The following is a 22,824-nucleotide window of genomic DNA, read 5'->3' on the forward strand; positions in this document are numbered from 1 at the left end:
ATATATATAACGTGAAATTTGCCATCTTAACATTTTAAAGTGTACAATTCAGTGGCATGAAACACATTCACAATGTTGTGTAACCATTTCCCCTATCTAGATCCAGAACTTTTTTAAAACCCCAAAAGGAAACCCCATACCCGTCAAGCAGTCACTCCCCATTCTTCACTCTTTCCAGTCTATGGCAGCCATTAATCGATTTTCCGTCTCTGGGGATTTATCTATTCTGGATGTTTCATATAAATGAAATCACGTATATGTGATTCTGTATCTGGCATCTTTCACTTAGCACAATGTTTTCAAGGTTCATCCAACATTGCAGCAATGTATCAGTACTTCATTCTTTTTAGGGCTGAATAATATTCCATTCATGTATATATCACACACAGACCTGAATCTTACAACAGTCCTGAAAAATGTATAATGTTATTCCCATTTTTTTTAACATCTTTATTGGGGTATAATTGCTTTACAATGGTGTGTTAGTTTCTGCTTTATAACAAAGTGAATCAGTTATACATATATATATGTTCCCGTATCTCTTCCCTCTTGCATCTCCCTCCCTCCCACCCTCCCTATCCCACCCCTCCAGGCGGTCACAAAGCACCGAGCCGATATCCCTGTGCTATGCGGCTGCTTCCCACTAGCTATCTACCTTACGTTTGGTAGTGTATATATGTCCATGCCTCTCTCTCGCTTTGTCACAGCTCACCCTTCCCCCTCCCCATATCCTCAAGTCCGTTCTCTAGTAGGTCTGTGTAATGTTATTCCCATTTTAAGATGAAAAAACTGAAACAGAAAGGGCTATATAAGTGCACATGGTATTAATGCTGGAGCTGGGGTCAGAAGCCAGTTTTGTCTATTTCCAAAGCCTGCACACTTTCTATTTAAGTTTGATTTATAGGACTTATTTCCTTAGGATAAAGTTCTAGAAGTGGGAATTGTAAATCATAGTACCTGCAAAATTTTAAATTATTTATTGCACACCTTTTTAAAGGCAAGGTACTTTTGGTAACTTCATCCAGCTTGAATCAAGAATCTTAAAGATTTAATTTAGCTCCAAAGAGCCTTTCAAAAATTGATGCTACAATTTTTTGGCCTGAAGGCCGTATTCAAATTGCAGAAAAAATGAGTTTCTTGTTTATGCAGATCATAAATTGACTGCCAAGGCAGAAATGTGAATTTAAGGAGTCTCAAATTCTAGAAAGAGTAGTTGGAATTCACGATATTATGCATTTGTCTAATGATGATCAATCTTTTGATGAGTAATTCAAATCTGGAGGTTGTCAACATGAAAAAAGGGGCTCCCTGCAAATTCTCTTCAGGAAGAGAGCTGGTATTGGAGACATAATGTTCAAATCTTTCGAGAAAACGTCATTTTTGATAAGTGGAAATATGTTTTCCATAGGGAACCTGCCACTGTATGTAAAAACTAGTTTGATAATTGCTCTAACTTCTGTACCAAACACCAGGTTGAAAATAATTTTTGTGCAATGAGTAATCTTGTTTTAATGGCTATAACAGAGCCATTCTTGAATCAGTAAAAAACAGACTTTGTGGTTTGTTGAAGGTTTTTTAAATACTTTTACTTACTTGGTAAGAAAAAGAATGTAATGCAGAATGTCATCATTAAACGTTCCACAATATAAATGATAATTTACCTGATAATAAAAATCAATAATATTTACCTGGTAAATCATTTGCATCTAGTATTTTTGTTAGAATAATCCAACAAACCTATTCCAATGTCAAATGCAATGCCTGGCCTCTTAGAAATTATTGATTTCATTACTTGCATGATTTCAAAAAGTAGTGTTAAGATTAAAATGTATTTACTTCCAGATGCATGAGCACTTTTACATACAGTGTAATATTCAGATCATTTATCCTGCAAGGGCAGAATATTTAGGATTTTTGTTTCAAAAAGTTATTAGTCTTTGTATCCTTAAGAGCATCTATTCCAGTGACTAAAATGTGACAGGCACTGTCACAAAAATCTGTAAAAAATGAAAAAATAAATAAAATGTATTTACTTATGCAAAATATTTATCAAGCACCTACTCTGCTAAATCACTAGGGACACGTCGACGAACAAAACCTATAACCCTCTACCCTTATGGAGGAAGACCAGGCAGGGGGATGGTTGGAAGATACAAACCAGACAAACAAAATGCTATGTGTCCAATGGTGACGATAACCAAAGGAAAAGCAAGGTGAGGAATAGAATGTGAGGAAGAGGTTAACTTTTGAGTAAAGACCTGAAGTTAGAGAACAAATTAGGCAGGGAGGTCAGCAGGATTAAAGATCCTGGAGAAAGTTCTCAGCTGGAGGATTTGGGAGTGGCACGAGGGCCAGTAAGACTGGAGCAGAGGGAACCGGGGAGACAGATGGTCAGCAGTGAGGTTACAGAGGTCTAGACCATGGAGACCTTTGCAAGGATTTTGGCTTTTCCTCTGAGTAGAAAGCTATTGCAGGCTTGAGTAGATGTGACGTACTTATGAAAAGGCTAACTCTGGTTACTATGTGGGAAGGAGAGCATAGAGAGGCAACAGTAGAAGCAGGAAGAATTTTAGAAGTCAAGTGTAGTAATCCAGGCTAAGGTGGTGGCGGCTTGGGTCCAGGGGGAGAAATAGTTAGATTCTGGGTATATTCTGAAGGTAGAACTGATAGGATTTGCTTATGGATTGAATATGGGGAATGAAAAAAGAAAGAGCTCAGGGGTGATTTTGAGGTTTTTAGCCTTAAAAACTGAAGTCGTCATTTCTTGAAAGAGGAACATTTCAAGAAGAACAGGTTCTTTTAGTTGTTTCTGTTACAGGCTTTTGTCATGGGGTGATGTATGAGTTTGGTTTGGGACACGTTAAGGTCAAGATAGCACCTATATTCCAATTAGAAGTGTCAGCTATGTCCAAGGGCTATGTCCAAACACAAGCAAGAGAGGCCAGCTGGCCACTGACTTATGGGAGATTCCTGATGGCTCCCATCTTTCAGTGAAATAAGAATCAAGGACATCCGCCCCAAGTGGGGGCAGCGGGAGTATAGTAATCACCTAGGAGTGAGGCTAAGTGGACAGACCAGGGTAGTCTGTGGGCTGGCTTGTGTCTTATGACGTTAGTGGTCAGGAATTTAAAAGGCAGCCGTCAACATAGATGTGTGTTTTTCTCTAGCCACATCCAGCTCTCTGGTGCAGGCTTTCAAAATTCAGAAAGTTGCATTTAACCAAATTGGAAGTTTTCAGACAAGTACAACACGTCAGGGGATAGAACCGTCACCACTGAAGAGAGCTGCAATGAAAGTAGTGCCCTTGGGGGTGGATCCAGGATTCAGAAAGGGTAAGAAGGTGAGGGAATATTCTGGTAAAAGGATACAGGAAATTTTGCTGATGACTAAGGTTGAGAGGGTCCCATGGAAAGGTTTTGCTTTGGGGGCAGAGTGGTGGTGAGGCCATGATAGGCGATATACAGTGCTGTATGTGGGTGGAGTCTGGAAGATGGGTGGCCCGGGGGCCGCTGGGGAAGTCCTGGTTTCCTAATGGTGGCTGATGAGGAGATTCAGCCCAGTGGCCTCCTGGCAGATGATGGTAAAGAGTTTGTGAGGAGTGGGAGGTGGGTGGGGTCATCATCTAATAGGCACCCAAGAAAGCTCTTCATGCTTTCACCCTCTTCATGCCAACTCACAGCAGCAGCGGGGGGTTGCTGAATGTAAACGTACTTTGAGAAGGACAAAGCATGATATAAAGGGAAAAGTTTTGATTACAAGTTCATCTGATACAAAGCAATGCATGAGGGACTCCCCTGGTGGTCCAGTGGTAAAGAATCTGCCTTCCAATGCAGGGTACGAGGGTTCCATCCCTGGTGAGGCAACTAAGATCTCACATGTGGCAGGGCAACTAAGCCCACGTGCCACAACTAGTGAGCTCGTGCGCCACAACTGGTGAGCTCATGCGCCTCAACTAGAGCCCACGTGCTGCAAACTACAGAGCCCGCGTGCTCTGGAACATGCACGCCACAACTAGAGAGAAGCCCGTGCACCACAACGAAGAGCCCGCACGCTGCAACAAAAGATCCCGCCTGCCTCAACAAAGATCCCGCATGCTCCAACTAAGACCCGATGCAGCCAAAAATAAATTAAATAAATAAATAATAAATACAGCTAAAACAAAAAACAAAAAACACTGCATGAGGGAAAAATATCTCTTGTCCTAGTTCATTTTCACAGCACCACCACCCCAGGACCCTACAAAGGCTGTCAGGCCTCCAGCAACTCCCACTGCAGGCTGGGCCCTGACCCAAAGACAAGTTAATACATTGTCTTTCAAAACCCACATCTCTGTCCGGCCAACATCAAGAAGGTCCAAGAACGGACTGAGCTCCTGTCTTATGATCGGGGAGTTAAACTCTATAGGTCTGGTGCTTTGGGCCCATTTTCAATATGCTCCTTAATCACAGCTTTATTATAAACACAGAATCCCAATAAAACGGTGGGCTATGGCAGGGGAAAATCTAGGACCTCATGATTTAAAGAAATGTTTGGATTGAAAATAAAAACCTGCACGGCAGGGCCAACCTTTCAAAGAATGAGTGTCACAGCGAGTACATGTTGGCAGTGAAAGCTGAGTTAGGGAGGAAATGTGTTACCAGAGGACCTTGAGCTGTTATATGGTGTCCAAGATATAATAGCCAAGCAGAAAAAGAGGTTGTGAACATACAGAGATTGGAGAGCCCAGCTGGCGAAAATTGAAAGAGCATCTTACTGTTGCCTAATATTCACAAAGAGGTCTTACCCAACAGTGTGTGTGAACTTGTTGTGACTCCTGCAGTTGTCTCTCTTTTAGCAGGATGAGTATTCCGGGAACATTTACTTGGCCTTTCTCACCATCTAGGGTGGTGTATCTTAAACAAAGAATGACTGTGGTAAACAACTGGTCCCCTGAGATCTGAATACATTTTCCATAAATGAAGCACTAAACATCTCCTGTCGAGAATACCAGTAGGATCCTTGGCCATAAGAAATTGATCCCATTTTGCTGATTATTGAAGGGTATGGGAAAAAAAACTCTGGAGGACACCCAGTATCAGCTCTTCTCCATTTGTTTTGAAAATGATTCACTTCTCTCCCCAGCCCTCAATGCATAGCAATCATCGGAGCTACCTTTTTCTCCTGTGAGCTGGCAGGAGTGCTCAGAGATGGCAAACCAATTTTGCTATCAGCCAAAGAAAGATACACTCTGAAAAGTCTCTTCTGCATCTAACATTCTGTGATCGTAAAGCAAACCTCCTGATACCCCTAAAAATAGTGTGCGTCCTTAAATTAAGTAGAGTTTGACTTTGAATGACCCATCTCACAACTCCCTCTCTGAATAGGAATAATCGGGAATGCATTCTGCCCATCTTTCCACCATCCTCGAATGCACACGTATTAACAAATGACTGCCACGTTGCTTGAACAGAGCATGATATGCAATTATCTTATTCAAAAATACTTCAAGGCAATGGATTCAGATTGACACTGAAGAATTGGCTTGTTGTCTAGTCTACACTTTCATCTTTGGTCACCAATAGCTAGACTTCAAAAATACCAAACTTCCTGTGTTATAGTTCTTTCAATTCTTGATTCTCCTCAAGGGAATTATTGATTTTCTTAGCATATGGTCTCTTCCTAAGATCGTACAACCAACCCTATAAGGAAACAGAAAGGGTGAAAGAAAGGTCGAGAAATATGGTACCCTCCAGGAAAGTATGAAGTCACCAGTACCTCAAAGGGCATCCACTTATCAGCTTGCTTTGAGAATGACTACTCTCTTGGCCTAAGCAAACATGAGGATGTTTGAATTTAAGGTGAATCTAGGGGTGAAGAAGGTGGAGAGAAGAGGAAGATGCATTGCCTGTAAAGCACAAGGTTGGGAAAAGGTGCAGGAATCCGTGTTCAGAGCATCTGTGGGACCGAATTAGAGTCCTGGGCACCTGTTCAAAGGAAAGCAAAGAAGAAAACAGACTAAGGCAAACTTCACCTACTTTTCTATGTTTTCCCAGGTCATCATGGTTTTTAAGGATACCCAGGATGCATTTTAAGGAATGTTTGGTTTCCAGATCTGTTGAAAGAATTAAATTTTCATAGTCAGCCACCAAACAGGATGCGGTTTCTCTCAACCTATCCCACTGGCTTTCCACAGGAGTGGTGTTTTGGGGGGGTCATAAAGGATTTACACACACTGGAGGCCTTTGCATCTTAGAAGGAGATGTCTGAGGCTTCTCCCTACCCTAATCCCTTCCTAGCTTCAGCCTGGTCTGCATATCACAGTCACCAAAGCCATCAGAATAGAGTCTCCTGGGCTTGGAGCCTGAATTCATATTTTCAAAATTTCCCTAAGCAGCCAGATTTGGAAAGCACTGAAAATTCCCAAGAATGACAGAAAAAGTGAAGGGGGAAGAGGTGAGAGACCAGGGAACAGAGGTCAAGTGGGTGGAAGGGCCTGGCTGTCTCTCTGTGTCTTTCTGTAGCAGGAAACTGGTACTTCTCAGCCTCTGCTTTTTCTCATCTTTCCACTAACTACTGGAAAGAGTGAGGGGGAGCTGGATGGACATCTGTGTTTTGGAGTCAGACCCAGTGGGGTCAGACTCCTTGGCTATTTGTGACCGGTGTGAATTACCTAAATTCACTGATCTTCAGTTTCCTTATCAATAACACTCACTAAATGGTTGCCACCCTCAAAGGCCCAGGTCATCTCAGACTAGGTCATGATTTACAGCCTCTGGACAAGTCCTGACATGGCAGCTCTGGCATTCCCAGGCATCGAAGTACCAGGACAGCATGGAGGTGATTTCCAGTGCACAGCGGCCTTGATGGAGCCCTGAGTCAAACTGGGACGTGGACCAAGTTTTTTCCCAGCCTTTCTCCTACTGCTCTCCTTCCAGCCTGGCAGATGTTAAAGCACCAAGGCCCACCCAAGCCTGTCTTCTCCCAAATGAACCACCATCTTTTTTCTCTTCACCATTGCCTTCATGCAAACTCCATTCCTTTGAAGTTGCTTACTGCAAATGATTGGTGCGATTAAAGCAATTATCACTAAAGTATGGATGACTTATGCATTGGCAACTTTCAAGGGGTGTTTGTTCATTCAAATCCCCCTCCGTGTCTTAAAATGGATTCAGGAGGTGGGTCTTTATGGTCTGGGGGGCCTTCTGGGCTTCTCAACTATTCCAGGAAACTCATCACCCCAAAACTCATCTGTCAACCTCATAATTGCCATCCACCCCTTTCATTAGTCAGTTTTGACTGTAGCTCTACACCACACAAGACTGAGTTAAATACACAGACATCCCTAGGAGGAGCCTGAAGACCCCATCAGAATGACCCCATCAGGAGCCATGAGAACATTCGTGAGCATTATTTTTCTTCCAAATGCCAAAGAATGTTCCTGTGGCAACCATCAGCAACCATCGTCTATTTGTAAGCTCACTCTGCCTATATAGATGTCTCCTCTTCCACAAATCTTGAGTAAAATCTTGAATAAGTGAAAGCGTTATGCCTTCAAGTCCAGGGATATAGTGAGGTCGTCAGACATGAATCCAAGACGGCAGCCTAGACCCAATCAGTGTGTCCACGTTCCTGCTGGCAGAAAGGAGAAGGGAAGAGCACATGCTCCATTTAAGGACACTTTACGTGCATTTAACACAAAATTTTCACTGGAGTCGCGCTGACCAGAATCTAGTCACATGACCAGACTTTTCTGCAAGGAAGGCTGTAAAGTGCAGGTTTTTATCCAGGTGTGTTTTCACTTCTAGGTTACTGTGGGTTCTCCCCAGCCCTCCCGGCTTCGTTGTACCTTAGCCCTGGCAGCATCCATGTGCGTGTCACTGCCTGGAGATGCCACCTCCTGCGGCATAATGCTTCTTTCCTGTCTCTGCCGTTGTTATAGCACCTGTGAGATCATGTCCTGCGTGGTCCTGGGTGCTGATCTGGGATTGAGTCCTTGAGAACATTCATTTTTTATCAGTTCTCCAAAGGCATCACAGAGGACATTCTACATTCTGACACTAGAATGGAAAGTGAGAAAAAGCCTCTCAGGCAGTTCACTGCATTAATCAACAAAAATGTTAATGAAGCCTCTGATATTCCAAGTACTGGGCGAGGAGTTGAGGATACAGTGACAAGAGGCACAGTCTCTGCCTTTACGGAGCTGGGAGGCCTCTGAAGAGATGGGGTGAGTGCATTGTCAGGGACAAGTGGAAGGTTATCAGGGCACTCTGGATGAGGGTGTCTGGACTGTCAGGGCAGGTGGAGGTGGTCGGGTAAGTCAACTTGCAAGAGGTTAGCCTGAGATGAACTTGAGAGGAGGAGCCGGGATTAGTCAGGCAAAATGGAAATGTATATTCCACAAAGAAGGTTTAACATTTCCAAAAGCAAGGAGAAAGAAAAGAGAGTGTTGTATGCATGCAAGCATGTGTTATGCAGCATTACTGGAAATGCAAGAAGATGAAATAAAAGAGGCAGCAAGAAGGCTCTAACTCCCAGACCATCTTGTACGCAATGTGATGCAAGTTTTACTTTAGATTGAAGACAATGGGAAAGCCATGGTTTCAGTCCATGACACAGTCAAATCTGTATTTGTAGACAGAGCACTCTGGCAACTCTGTGAAAGAAAATTCTAAGGAGGTGTAAAGAGAAGAGGGGAGACCAGATAGCAGGCTACTAAAGTAATCAAGAGAGAACTAATGATAGACTGAACTAGAGTAGGGTAAGGGAAATGGAGAGAAAGAGATCACTAAATAACAAAGAAGTCAAACCAGCAGGTCCGTTGTTTGACTGAATGGGAGGATGAGGATAAGAAAGCCATCAAGCATGATACCTTGCTTCCTAGTATGGGCCGGGGTAGGTGGTGCTGCTAACCGATGAGAGCAAATGTGTATGAGAAGCAGATATAGGGAGGAGGGTGATGTGTTATATCGTAAACAATTGACGGTGCTGTGTCTGGGGATATCCAGGTGGAGAAGACAGATAGACTGTTGACTATAGGAATCTGAATCTCCCAGGAAAGGTCTGACCTGGGAGATCTAGGTGGCCATGATAGGCATATAAGTCACAGTTTAAATCATGAGAGTGGATCAGTCACATGGAGATTGTAGGAGAAAAAAGCAGTGATCCAAAAGCAAAACATTAGGGTCTTTCAGAAGGAGCAGTTACAGGAAGGAGGAGAGCCATGATGGAGGGACGTCAAGAAAGCCAAAGGCTGAGAGAGCTCAGTAAAGAAAGTGTGGTCCATGTTGTCCTTGTTGGGTGTAAAAGAGAGGCCCTAGATGATAAGGGTTGCAAACAGCTATTGTAGTAAAATATGGATGTCTTGGCCCTACTTAGTGACCTGGGAATTGTATCAAAATAGCAGGAAATGAACTAGATTTTAGAGTCAATGGGATGTAAAGAAAGAGAAATGATGGTTTGGACTTCTGTGTGGAGTTTGCATGACAAAGGGAGTAAAGATGTTGGACAGTTCCTAGCTGTTTTAGAATGTAAATGAAGGTTTTATTGTTTTGTTTAGTATCGGAGAGATTTGCACGCTTCTCTTGGCTGTAGAAAGGAGCCAGTAAAGAAAGAACATTGATGTCAAATTTCTCAATAAAGGAGGAGGTAAGGAATCTTCTGCGACTCAGGAAATGGAAATGAACAGTGATCTTTGGAACCATTTTTGAGGGGAACAGAATGGAGGATGACCAAGAACCAGTAAAGGACTCAGTGAAACCCTTCCAGAATCAGAGTCCTGTGTTGATACCTTAAGGATGGATCTGGAGCCCGATACTCCATTATAGACTTTCTGGATTTCCATGTCTTTCCGCCTTAATCTTCAAACATAGTCTGCTCATCCCTAGTCTGCTCATCCCCATCGCTGGGCCCTATCCACTTTTGGACACCCTTTTGTACAGCGTGGGCCCTCCTCCATGTCTTCTCAGCAATTTTCTACAACTGATACTGTTACCAATTGTCATTTTCCCCAGATACTTTGTTCCACCTGCCAAACTGGATTTTTCTCTGCATTCTGCACACAGGTTTACTCCACCCTCAGCCCAACAGTCAGTGGTTAAGTTCCTAGTCGTTGTGTCCCCTGGTCTGCTTCAACCTAATCCTTCACAGCAAATCAGTTCTACAGAAGAAAAAAAATCTAAGCAATGTAGGCGTGAAAAAAGTTGTGGTAGGTAGTTTCCAAGAAGACCCCCAATAATCCTTACCACTTGTATTCACACCTTTGTGTAGTTCCCTCCCATATTATACCTGGGTTGGAATGTGTGACCACAGAATATGGCAGAAGTGATGCTATGTCACTTTCAAGACTAGGTCATTAAAGACTATGGCTTCTGCCTTTCTCTCCGTATCATATACTCAAGGGCAGCCAGCTGCCATGTTGTTAAAACACTTATATAGCCCTATGGCAGGGTCTGTGTGGGGAAGAACTGAGGCCTCTGGCCAATGACGTTGTGAGCGAGCCTTCCTGGAAGCAGACTGTCCAGATCCATTCAGCCTTCACATGGCTGCAGCTCCAGCTGACATCCTGACTGCAACCTCATGAGAGACCCAGAACAAGAACCATCCATCTGAGCCAGTTCTGAATTCTTGACCACCAAAATGGAGACAATCAATGATCATTTTTTATGCCATCATTTTTGGGCATAATTCGCTATGCAGCAATAAGTAACCAATACATCTTCCTCGCTTGTCTCCTAGAAGAAGTAATGCTGATCTGATTGGCTAGGTTTCAAGACATGGAGTGGATTATGTTTACTGGTGAATGGGGTCTCTGGCAACCGGTCAACCAGTACTTGCTGAGTTTCTACCATGAGCCAAGTGTTGTTTTAGGTGCTGGAGATATGACAGTGAGCAAGACAGTACCCCTGACATTCTAAGGGAGGGAGGCAAGTAACGAACACGCACACTTTGTCAGTAAGTGCCGTCAAGAGTATGAAACAGGCTCACGTGCGCAGAGGGCCAGGAATGATTCTTGGCTAGGATGGGTGAGGAAGACTTCTCAGGGGAGGTGACATCTGAGTTAGGACTGGACATTGAGGGGGAAGTGACTTTCTCAGGGAAGAGCATTACTAACAAATGCAAGGTCCAGAGAGAGAAAAGAGCTTGGTGTATTTCAAGGATGGAAAGAAGGCCAGTAATGAAAAAGCAGGAGGTTAGGGGGAGATATATCACAAAACTGTGCACCCCCCATTTCCTTTCTTCTTGCGGCTGGCTGGGTCAGTCGAGGCAGAGCCTGAGTCCTTGAACAAACCATGCCATTGTGTCCTCTGGCTCTCTCCTCTCCTCCTCACAGGCACACTCAGGTCTGAGATGTGAAGGGGACAGCTTCTGAGCTTTTTCACAGTGCTTCACTATGGACAAATTGGGCCCTGGGACAATTTGTAGTAAAATGGTAGATGGGTTCTCATCTTTCTTGTTCCCTTGAGAACCCCATGGAACAAAGCATGCTTGAGGAGCAGAAAGAATCAGCTATTTCTAAATTCTTCAAACTCTGTCAGATATCAGTGCCTGCTATGTGAAGCCAGAAAATGACTGAGAAAATGTTTGTATCAAAATGAAGGACATAAGCTTAGAACAAGGGGCATAAAGGGGCAACAGAAGAAGAGTATGACCTAATTCCTACCTCCAGCGTGTCGTGAAGAAACTCCCTGGGCTTGCATTCTGTGCTTATACATGGGCATTACATTCTTAACAGCTTGCTTTTCATGTTTACACATATAAAAATTTCCAGAATGCTCCTTCATAAAATGTATAGTGAGAGGCTATTGATAAGACATGATGTGACCATCCCCATTCATAAAACTCTTCAGATTTTCATGGGGAAGGTGGAGGTGGGGAGGGGTATTAAAGATCCAATCAGCTATTAATTTGCTTTTAGGAGAGAAGGGCCAAAATTCTCCTGTTCAAGGAATAGGCAAATATCAGGACACAAGTCAAGAATTCCAAACTGAATAACTTTGTGAAGATGCAAGAAATGACAGGAAATAACAGGACATGAATACAAAAGTAACTTAGCAGATGCTCCCGAGAACTTCAGCAATGGGACCAGAGCATTGTTCTTTGGCATTAACCAGATAGGACAAAAATAACCCCAAATTCCTGCAAAGGCTCTGGGTGGGTGGCGGAACTTCAGGATAAAATGAAGTGGGAAGAGGCTTCTGTGATCCCTGTCTGCCAAATCACTTTGAAGGCAGAAAGTCAGAAAACTCTGTCGATTAGAAACAGAATAAGAATTACTTAAGGGAGAGTGATTGAAGAAATAGGTGGCTCTCAGAAGATTTCTAAGTCACGTGAAAATGGATGGGATTTTTAAAGCTCAGTGATTTTTTTTCAAAACCAAAAATGAATCAGACTGGTCAAATGAGTAGGAAGCCACTGCTTAAAGAAAATAAAGAACTTGCTTAAGAAAGATTTCATATTTCTGTGGTCTTCTTCCTGTTTTCTTTACAGTACTTTGATTTGCATGGGAATCTGATCTCAAGATGGGACTTTGATTATATTTGTTGCCAAAATGTGAATCCCTTTAGTCTGCTGCTAAGAGAGTGGTCGGGCCTGGGAGAGGGTAGAAAAGCATGAAGGGAGGAACCTTAGGGTTTGACTCAAGCCCCTATGAAAAACTGCAGACATTTATGTAAGACCAAGTGAATACTAATGGAATTAGTCATCTAAAAATCAAGAGTGTGCAAAAGAGAAAGCCCTAATGATTAAAATCAGTGAATAATTTTATTTTCCCCTTTTATTTCAACCTCCCATTCCCCATCCACAGTCAAACCTAACGGCCCCTTATCAGTTCATCCACAGCTAACATAGGAGAAGCCCCATTCTGGCATGGAACTGCCCTGCTTGCTTGCTGTGGTCCTCAGGACAGGCACCCAGTGCCAGCCTTCTGCCTGGGTCAGGAAGAGAGTCCCTTCTAATGCTTACCAGGGCTATCCTTGAAGCTCCTGCGGCAGCCGGATTCTAAGAATGACCCCTAAAGACCCTTGTCCTTGTATTGTCCCCTTCCCTTTGAGTGTAGGTAGACCTATAATTATGATGGATATCACCCCATGACTTACATTATATTGCCAAGGAAGATTGTCCAGTGAGACTGACCCAATCCCATGAGCCCTGTAAAAGCAGAGCTTTCTCTATTTGGTCCCCAAAGGGAAAGTTAGAATTTTGAAGCATAAAAAGAATTTGATGTACCATTGCTGGCTTGAAGATGGAGGGGGCCGTGTGGTAAGAAATATGGTGGCTTCTAGGAGCTAAGAGTAGCCCCTGGCTCAGAACCAGCACAGAAAAAGGGACCTCAATTGCCAAAGGACTGAATCCATCCAACAACTTGAATGAACTTGGAAGTGACCCTTCCCTAGAGCTTCCGGACAAAAGCTCAGCCTGGGCAGCACCTTGATTTCAGCTTTGTGCACTCCTAAGCAAAGAACCAGGACTGCGAGATAATAAATGGGTGTTGTTTTAGGCTGCCATGTGCGTGGCTCTTTGTTACGCAGCAGTAGTAAATGAATATACCTCTCTGCCTGAAATTCAAGATGAGTCTCACTGGGATACAGTCAAGGTGTCGATAGGGCAGCATCCCTTCTGGAGGCTCGAGTTGAGAATTTGTTTCCTGCCTTTTCCAGCTTCCAGAGGCTGCCCACATTTCTTGACTCACAGCATCCTTCCAGCAATCACGTTGTTGTGACCTCTGCTTCCATCATCACATCTCTTCTCTGACCTTGACCCTCCTGCCTCCCTGTCTTACTTATAAGGACTCATATGATTATATCATGCCCACCCTGATAATCTAGGATAATCTCCTCATATCAAGATCCTTAATCTAAAGAAAAAGTCAAACTCACAGAAACAGAGGAGAAAGGGCTGGGTGTGGGGGAAATAGAGAGAGGGTAGTAAAGGGTACAAACTTTCAACTCTAAGATGAATAAGGCCCGATGTCCTAAAGAAAACATGATGATTATAGCTGACAACACTGTATCATGTAATTGAAATTTACTAAGAGAGTAGAATTTAAGTATTCTCATATATATATATATATACACACACACACATATATATATGTGTGAGGTGATAGATGTGTTAATTAAATAGATGGCAGGAATCCTTTCACAAGATGGCGGGAATCCTTTCACAATGTATATGTATATCAAATTACTATGATGTACACTTAAATATCTTGCAGTTTTATATGTCAATTATACCTCAATCAAGTTGAAACTTAAAAAAATCTTTGTATCTGTTCCTTTTGCCATGTAAGGCATGCACAGTTTTCAGGTTTGGGATGTGAACGTTTTTTTTTTTTTTTTGGCCACACCGTACAGGGATCTTAGTTCCCCCACCAGGTTTTGAACCCAGGCCTGGCAGTGAAAGCACCGAGTCCTAACCACTGGATCACTAGGGAACTCCCCCAGATATGAACAGATTTGGGGTCCATTCTTCAGCCTATCATAAGAGGTTTCCCTAAATTTGGTCTGTTTTTATTTTAATATTTTATTTTATTTTATTTTTGGCTGCGTCGGGTCTTAGTTGCGGCGCATGGGCTTCTCTCTAGTTGTAGCATGCAGGTTTTCTCTCTCTAGTTGTGGCGTGGGCTCCAGAGCACGTGGACTCTGTAGTTTGTGGCACTCGGGCTCTCTAGTTGAGGTGCCCGGGCTTAGTTGCCTGCAGCATGTGGAATCTTAGTTCCCCGACCAGGGATCGAACCTGAGTCCCCTGCATTGGAAGGTGGATTATTTACCACGGGACCACCAGGGAAGTCCCTGGTCTGTTTTTAATCATTAATATGTTTTGCTACTTGAGAGGGAGAGTAAGAGCTCTAGAAAACTTTCTTTCCCAATCATTTGTTACTCACTATTTATTAAATGCTTATTTCACCACCTCATTGCACAAATCAATAATCTCTGGTAAATTACACTCCCCCTGACACTGTTCCGTCTGTACAGCTGTACTAGACCACTCCACTGATGCACGTTAGACATTGAGGTATCATGGCAAACAAGATGACAAATCCTTGCCCTTGTTCATTGAACACATGCAGGAGGCCTAGACTGCTGTCTGGGCATGTGTTTTCTAAAATTCCCCAAGTTCTTTTGATGTGCACTGAAACATAAGGACCACTGAAGGCCTCACACCCGGCACTACCCTGGACTACTGAATTAGAACTTGTGTGGGTGGGATAGAGACAACTGTCTGTTGAAAATCCTCCTTGTATGATCCTGACGTACATAAAACCTTGGGTTTGCCTGCTTGCAGCATCATAGTCCACAGGTTGGTACCTGGAGGGGATAGGATACAGGAAGTTATGTTTGACAGGCTAGAAAAGAGAAAGGTCAGAGTGTGGGTTCACGGGAAGCCAGAGAGAGGTTCCTATCCTCCAAGACCTGGGGATGGTAAGGAGGGGTAGCACAGAGAAAATAACCCCTCATTTCCACTAGGAAGTGGGGTGTCTAGGGGCACAAGGCCAAACTTTGGAGATGTATGTATCACTGGTGAGTGTGGACTCTTCAGTATTCAGTTTAAGGACCATCCATGAGGTATTTCAAGGCCAGATGGAATTTATCTTCGGAAGGTTAAAGAGAGATGTGTCAGGTGAGGCTGTCCAGATGGGCTATTTATAACTGTCAAGGCTGTAAAGACCTAGGAAAGGAATTTTAGAAAACTATTTTGACAGAAAATAAGAAGATGGAGAGTCTATTTACCACCAGGAAGAGTAAAATCACCTCCCAGAAGCACATTAGGATAAGAGGCGGAGTAAGAGGGAGAAGGTAAGAATTAACGCAAAGGTAAAGTTGGGAGGATACCCGCCCTGGGAGAGAGGCAACGGTGGGTGAGCCTTGATCAAATGCAAAATCCATTGGAGGCCACCAATGGAAAGAGACTTGATTCCAGGTACCAAGAGGAAGCCAAAGGCCAGAGCACTGTCCTGGAAGGGAGGGCAATCTATGCTTTGGCCCAAATCCACTGAGCCAGGCAGGAAAATCTGGGGGTCTGGCGGATGTCTTCTCAATGGCTGCATGGTGAATGCCATGTTGTTTGTCAAGATAACTTTACAGCAACATTAAACAAATTTTTTTTTTATCGGAGTATAGTCACTTTACAATGTCATGTTAGTTTCTGCTGTACAATGAAGTGAATCAGCTATATGTATACATATATCCTCTCCCTCTTGGCGCTCCCTCCCACCTCCCCATCCCCCCCATCTAGGTCACCACAGAGCACCGAGCTGAGCTCCCTGCGCTTTGCAGCAGGTTCCCACTAGCTTCTGTTTTACTCATGGTAGCATATATATGTCAGTCCCCATCTCCCAATTCATCCCGCCCCTCCGTCCCCCCCCACCGTGTCCACACGTCTGTTCTCTACATCTACGTCTCTATTCCTGCCCTGCAAATAGGTTCATCTGTACCAATTTTTAAAGAAAATATTCACCCATAACACCATTTACCTATCTAACAGCTTAATGAAGTCTTCAAGAATAACTCTTTTTGAGGAACAACTTTCATGCTTAGGACATCAAACTCTTACTCTGATCCAGAAATTAGTTATTTCTTTAAAATATCTCACTTTCCACTTTGAATGTTAAGTTGCCAGCAAATAAATGAGTATTAGATCATGGAGAAAAATGCAAAAAAAAGTTGAATCAAATAGTACAAAGAGGGCTTCCCTGGTGGCGCAGTGGTTGAGAGTCCACCTGCCGATGCAGGGGACGCGGGTTCGTGCCCCGGTCCGGGAAGATCCCACGTGCCGCGGAGCGGCTGGGCCCGTGAGCCATGGCCGCTGAGCCTGCGCGTCTGGGGCCTGTGCTCCACAATGGGAGAGGCCACAACAGTGAGAGGCCCGCGTACCGCAAAAAAAAAAAAAAAAAATAGTACAAAGAAACACAGTTTCATTTTCAAATATCCTTAACTATTTTCTTTTCTCTTTATAAAGTAACACATGTCTCTTAGGGAAATAATTAAATTTGGACAGATGAAAAACAGAAAATAAAAATAACTCATAATTTCACCTCTGAAATTACATTAGTATTTTGTGTCTATGCATATATTTACACTTACCTTCCCTCATAATGAGATCACACTGTGCATATTATCTGTATATACACACACGCACACATCACTTTATACAGCTGGAACATCTTTCTATGTCATTATGTTACTTTCCTGCCACATTACTTGTATATTTCTTATTGAAATATAGTTGAATTATGTTGTGTTACTGCTGTAGAGCGAAGTGACTCAGTTATATATTCTTTTTCATATTCTTCTGCATTATGGTTTATCACAGGATATTGAATATAGTTCCCTGTGCTATACAGTAGGACCTAGTTGTTTATCCATTCTATATATACCAGTTTGCATCTGCTAAGCCCAAACTCCCACTCCATCCCTCCCCCCCCCCCTTCCTTGGCAACCACCAGTCTGTTCTCTATGTCCCTGACTTTATTTCTGTGGCATAGATAGGTTCATTTGTGTCATATTTTAGATTCCACATATAAGTGATATCATATGGTATTTGCCTTTCTCTTTCTGACTTATTTCACTTAGTATGATAATCTCCAGGTCTATCCACATTGCTGCAAAAGGCATTATTTTATGGCTGAGTAATATTCCATTGTATATATGTACCACATCTTCTTTATCCATTCATCTGTTGATGGACATTTAGGTTTTTTCCATGTCCTGGCTATTGTGAATAATGTTGCTGTGAACATAGGGGTGCATGTAGCTTTTTGAATTATAGTTTTGTCTGGATATATGCCCAGTAGTGGGATTGCTGGATCATATGGTAATTCTATTTTTAGTTTTCTGAGAAACCTCCATACTGTTTTCCACAGTGACTGCACCAAATTACAATCCCACCAACAGTGTAAGAGGGTTCCCGTTTCTCCACACCCTCTCCAGCATTCGTTATTTGTAGACATTTTAATGATGGCCATTCTGACTGGTGTGAGGTGATACCTCATTGTAGTTTTGATTTGCATTTCTCTAATAATTAGCGTTGTTGAGCATCTTTTCATGTGCCTGTTGAGCATCTGTATTTCTTCTTTGGAGAAATGTCTATTTAGGTCTTCTGCTCATTTTTCAACTGGGTTGCTTGTTTTTTTGTTGTCAAGTTGTATGAGCTGTTTGTATATTTTGGAAATTAAGCCCTTGTCGGTCACATCATTTGCAAATATTTTCTCCCAAACTGTAGGTTGTCTTTTCGTTTTGTTTATGGTTTCCTTTGCCGTGCAAAAGCTTGTATGTTTGATTAGGTACCATTTGTTTATTTTTATTTTTATTTCTATTGCCTTGGGAGACTGACCTAAGAAAACATTGGTACGATTTATGTCAGAGAATATTTTGCCTGTGTTCTCTTCTAGGAGTTTTATGGTGTCATGTCTTATGTTTAAGTCTTTAAGTCATTTTGAGTTTATTTTTGTGTATGGTGAGAGGGTGCCTGCCACATTATTTGAATGCCTATATATTCAATGGCTATTGTATTTCTCCAGTTCTCCATAAGGAGGCGATGCATTCCGGAGCAACCCCTGGGGGCCTTAGTCAACTAACCTCCCTTGAGAACTGTGAGGTTCATTCTCAAGGTCACCAAAGATGTACTAACATTTATTTAACCAAGAGTGGGTTACAAGATATTAAGGTGGTCCAATTGTTTGCTATTTTAAAAAATGCTGCAAAAATATGTTTGCATTTAAATGTATTTTCTTTTCACATTTCAGAATATCTTTTAAAATTACATTCCTAGAAGTATAAAAGCTAGGTCAAAGGTTATATACATTAGATAGGTATTAAAAATTTGCTCTACAGAGAAGTCAAGTCAATTTACACTTTTGACAGAAGGATGGGAGAGAGTCTGTTTCCTGCAGACTCACCAATACTGGATATGGTCATTTCAACAGCACTGCCAATTTGAGAAGTGAAAAACGCTGTTTCATTTTAGATTATATTCCTTTGATTACCCATTAAATTCATCATCTTTTTATGTTTTTTGTCCATTTATAGTTTTTCTTTATGAATTACATAACGTCCTATGTCTATTTTTCTGGCAGAGGTGTTAAATGTTTATTGATTGATTTATATTTATCGACATATACGAGATTTTTTTACTGTATAATAAGAGTATAGAGAGAATCATATACTCTTTATACAGGGAAAACATTACCCTTGGTCTGCCTTAGATGTTGCAAATATTTTTTCCTTAGTTTATAATTTATCTTCTAATTTTGCTTAGGGTTGATTGGTTTTGTTTTGCTTTGCTTAGAAGCCTGGAGGTTTTCAACTTTAATATAATCAAATCTATCCATTCTCCTTTTCCTTCCAGTTTTCTCCCACTTTTGTAGAAAGACCTTCTCTACCACAAGAATATTTAAATATTCACATATATGTTCTTCTAGCATAGTTATGCTCCTTAATTCAGCTGGACTTTATTTTAGAGTAGAATATAAAGAAAGAGTTGAATGTTTATTCTCATATCTAGCTGGTTGTCACAACACTTTTTGTCAAATAAATCATAATGTTCTCTTGTTTAAAATGATACTTTTCCCATGCAATAATGATAACAAACCCCTATTGAATGAGAACTGTATTCCAGGAACTATGCTAAGTGCTTTCATGTATTAACCCATTCCATCCTCACCCCATGAGTTGATATCATTATCTTCTTTTCACTGAGAAGAAGATAGTCACAGAGGGTCTGGTGATCACACAGTTAAGAAGTGGCAAGCCAGGAATCAAACTCAATCAGGCTAGCTCCAGAGCCCAAATTCTTTAAGTACTACCTCAAGCTGCCTGTCTAATTTTTAATACACACTTCAGTTGACTTTGGGATTTTGTATTGTTTGTTTTTTCCTTAACATGTCACATTGCTTTTACAATTTTACAATGTATCTTACTTTCCAGCTGGGTGAGTTCCTATGAATCAGAGCCTGTGCTTGGGGTTCCTTAGCTTGCTCTGGACGCCAAAGATGTGATCAACAGGCACACCATGGCCACATTTCCAGTCCTGAAACCCCTTCTCTTGTCCTACTTTAGATACTTGAAGTTGGAAGCATTAGGGTTAGGGGCATTCTGCTACTTCCTAGAAGGAATTTGAAAGTCAGTTTCTCAAGGAAGGCTTGCTCAATCAGGGTCCTACTCTGCTGTATCTGCGTAAAATTCCTTGACCTTTTTGGGAATGCAGATGCCTCCTTCCCTGGTTCTGATAGTCATTTTAATGGTAATTTGGGAAGTAAATGCACTGATTCAAAACAGTCTTGAGTTGGACCACAGTTATAACTGTTAAGCCTAAAAATATATTTATTTGTTTATTTTGAACTCAGATCACATGAAACTTTAATCGTTGAACAAACAGACAATTAATAGCAGTTATACAATGGACATGTCATGATCCAGCATCAAGGTCATAAACCATATTGCCAGTATGAACTCCAGAATACAATTACACTGTTATCCCTAGTAAAACTTGTTCCATTTATCAGTGTTTTAGAACAGGTGATAAAGCATTTTGACTAGCTGGTCTAAATTTTAATCACTCAGAGGTGGTTTCATCCTCCAAAAAATAAATGGCACACAGGCTTAAGGTGCACTGGCTTCAGTAGTTGTGGCTTGCAGGCTCAGTTATTGTGGCCCACTGGCTTAGTTGCTCCGTGGCATGTGGGATCTTCCCAGACCGGGGATCGAACCTGTGTTTCCTGCATTGGCAGGCAAATTCTTAACCACTGCATCACCAGGGAAGCCCCAGAATTGCAGTCTCCCTTTTAATGTACCTTAAGCCAAAAGAATCCATGGAAAATTGTTACAGAAGATAAGACAATAAAATATTGTAAGGACTATAACAGAAGCATATAGTACACAATTCATATAGACACATCCCAAGCAGTTACCAAGTATATTAAAAGGGAGGCTGCAATTTTAAAAGAATAAGATAAATTATACCCACAAACTCCCAATCTTTCCTGAAACATTGCAATCTGAAACCCTATTGTAGGAAGCAGAAGATTCCAGGAGACATTCTACAAATGAAGGACTCTAAACGCTGTGGGTGGATAAGGAATTCTGGAAGGAAGGTATCCTCACCCACGGAGAGCAGGTTCCTATACTTCTCTAACATCACATCCCTGTAACAATTCCCATTGATCTTGGTCCAGGCATTCTCACTCCTCTTGAGAGAAATCTATGGCCGTATCCTGGAATGTCAGCAGTCCCTGAAACTAAAAGTACACATGCCATGTGGCCAAGGGAAGAGTTCATAATGTGACCCAAGAAGAAAACAGAAAGTTAAGAGAACTTGTTTTAATTTAGAAGAGTGTCTTCAATTATCACTAATATATATATATATTTATTTCTTTATTTATTTTACAAAGTAACTTTCTCTACTTTATTCTAAAGATATATTTAAATGTTACCTATAGCTCCTCCATTCTGAAACCTCTCTTTTTTAAGGACAGCCTCTTTCAACTTCCCCTCAACCACCTCTTGGTGCCCTCTTCACTCCAACCCAGCTCATTCTGGCTGTGGTCAATACTTCTCTCTTCCACCCACTCCCACTGGCCTTCCAGAATTCCATCCTACCCTTCATGGAGACCTCGACTCACCCATTCTCCCTCATATCTTTGACACTTACCCACAGAGCTCTAATACAGCGTCTTGTAACTCCCTGAAGATCAAAATGAAAGAGCATATTCCAATAAAGAGCAAGTGAATTTCTGGCCAAACCAAGTTCTCATCGGCTACGTGCTTTTGAAAACATCCTACCATGTTAACCAAAGCAGGATGTGATTCATTCCCAAGGAGGAGACCTCTCAGTTATACACCCCAATAAAGAAGAGCTTGGGCCAGATACAACAAACGGCAAGCAACCACACAAAGAGAATACTTTCCATGGAATGTGCCCTATGATGTCAGGCAGAGACGTTGCCCTCTACCTTCATATGGTTATGTCTGTGATGAAATTAGCTTCTACTTCTTGAATTCACAGCAGGTTGCAATGCTACGGGTGCTTGGGGGTAAGCTGGGTGGGGATGGAGATGTTTATCTGGGACTTTACATTTCTCTTTTTTCTTTGAATTTTATTTTATTTTTTTTAATATAGCAGGTTCTTATTAGTTATCTATTTCATACATATTAATGTATATATGTCAATCCCAATCTCCAAATTCATCCCACCATCACCCCCACCTCCGCCGCTTCCCCCCTTGGTGTTCATATGTTTGTTCTCTACATCTGTGTGGGATTTTACATTTCTTACAACATGCTAGTAGCCCCTACAAGGTGACAATTAAAAAAGAAAATTGGTGAGTAAAGTAGAAAATTGCCAGAATTCAAGAAGAGGGCTTTCCAGGAATCATCAACTCTGCCAAACAAAAACCCCATACCATTTACCATAGTGCCTGGAACACAGTGGGTCTTGGGGAAGGTTCTTCTGCCCCCATCCAATGGCTTTAGGGCAGGGGGTAGCATGGCCTGGGCTGGAAGGAGCCCTCAGACCTGTGCCCAGTGCCTCCAACCCTATGTTTCCACTGGACCTTCTCAGGCCTGCCCCTCCCTGTGCCCAGATCACCCCTAGCCCCAAGACACCTCCCCTGTTCCTAACCTACCCCAACCCTGCACTTCACCTGGAGCTTTTATCTTTTAAAATCTCCCTTCTGAAGGACAAAATCTGCTTTACTGCTATACACTGGCCCAAGGGCTCACCTAACTCCAGGGGGAAGGTGTTACATCTACCTTTTAATCTTAAGTTGCCATTTTGCACGGTCTACCCCTTTCCCACCTGACGTGTCCTGCCCCTCAGCTCTTTGCCTTATCTGTGTCACTGTCACTTTAG

The 22,824-nt window shown here is 42.2% G+C and overlaps 1 long non-coding RNA gene across 4 annotated transcripts in view; it reads right to left on the minus strand.

Annotated features, from left to right (window-relative positions):
- Positions 1 to 21,882, minus strand: part of LOC137226148 (uncharacterized) — a 46,889-nt gene extending 25,007 nt beyond the window's left edge. The window contains exons 1-3 of one of the 4 annotated variants that reach the window (XR_010944208.1): positions 21,625 to 21,863; positions 21,078 to 21,211; positions 20,317 to 20,767 (exon numbers count right to left, since the gene is read on the minus strand). This is a non-coding gene — a long non-coding RNA (uncharacterized lncRNA). Of the gene's footprint in view, positions 1 to 1,593; positions 4,893 to 20,316; positions 20,768 to 21,077; positions 21,212 to 21,624 lie in introns of those variants that run through there. The other 3 variants (XR_010944209.1, XR_010944207.1, XR_010944206.1) reach the window with 3 other exon arrangements.
- Between the last annotated feature and the right edge of the window lie 942 nt (positions 21,883 to 22,824).

The sequence above is a fragment of the Pseudorca crassidens genome, chromosome 6, assembly GCF_039906515.1.
Source record: "Pseudorca crassidens isolate mPseCra1 chromosome 6, mPseCra1.hap1, whole genome shotgun sequence".
In the NCBI taxonomy this organism is placed as follows: domain Eukaryota; kingdom Metazoa; phylum Chordata; class Mammalia; order Artiodactyla; family Delphinidae; genus Pseudorca; species Pseudorca crassidens.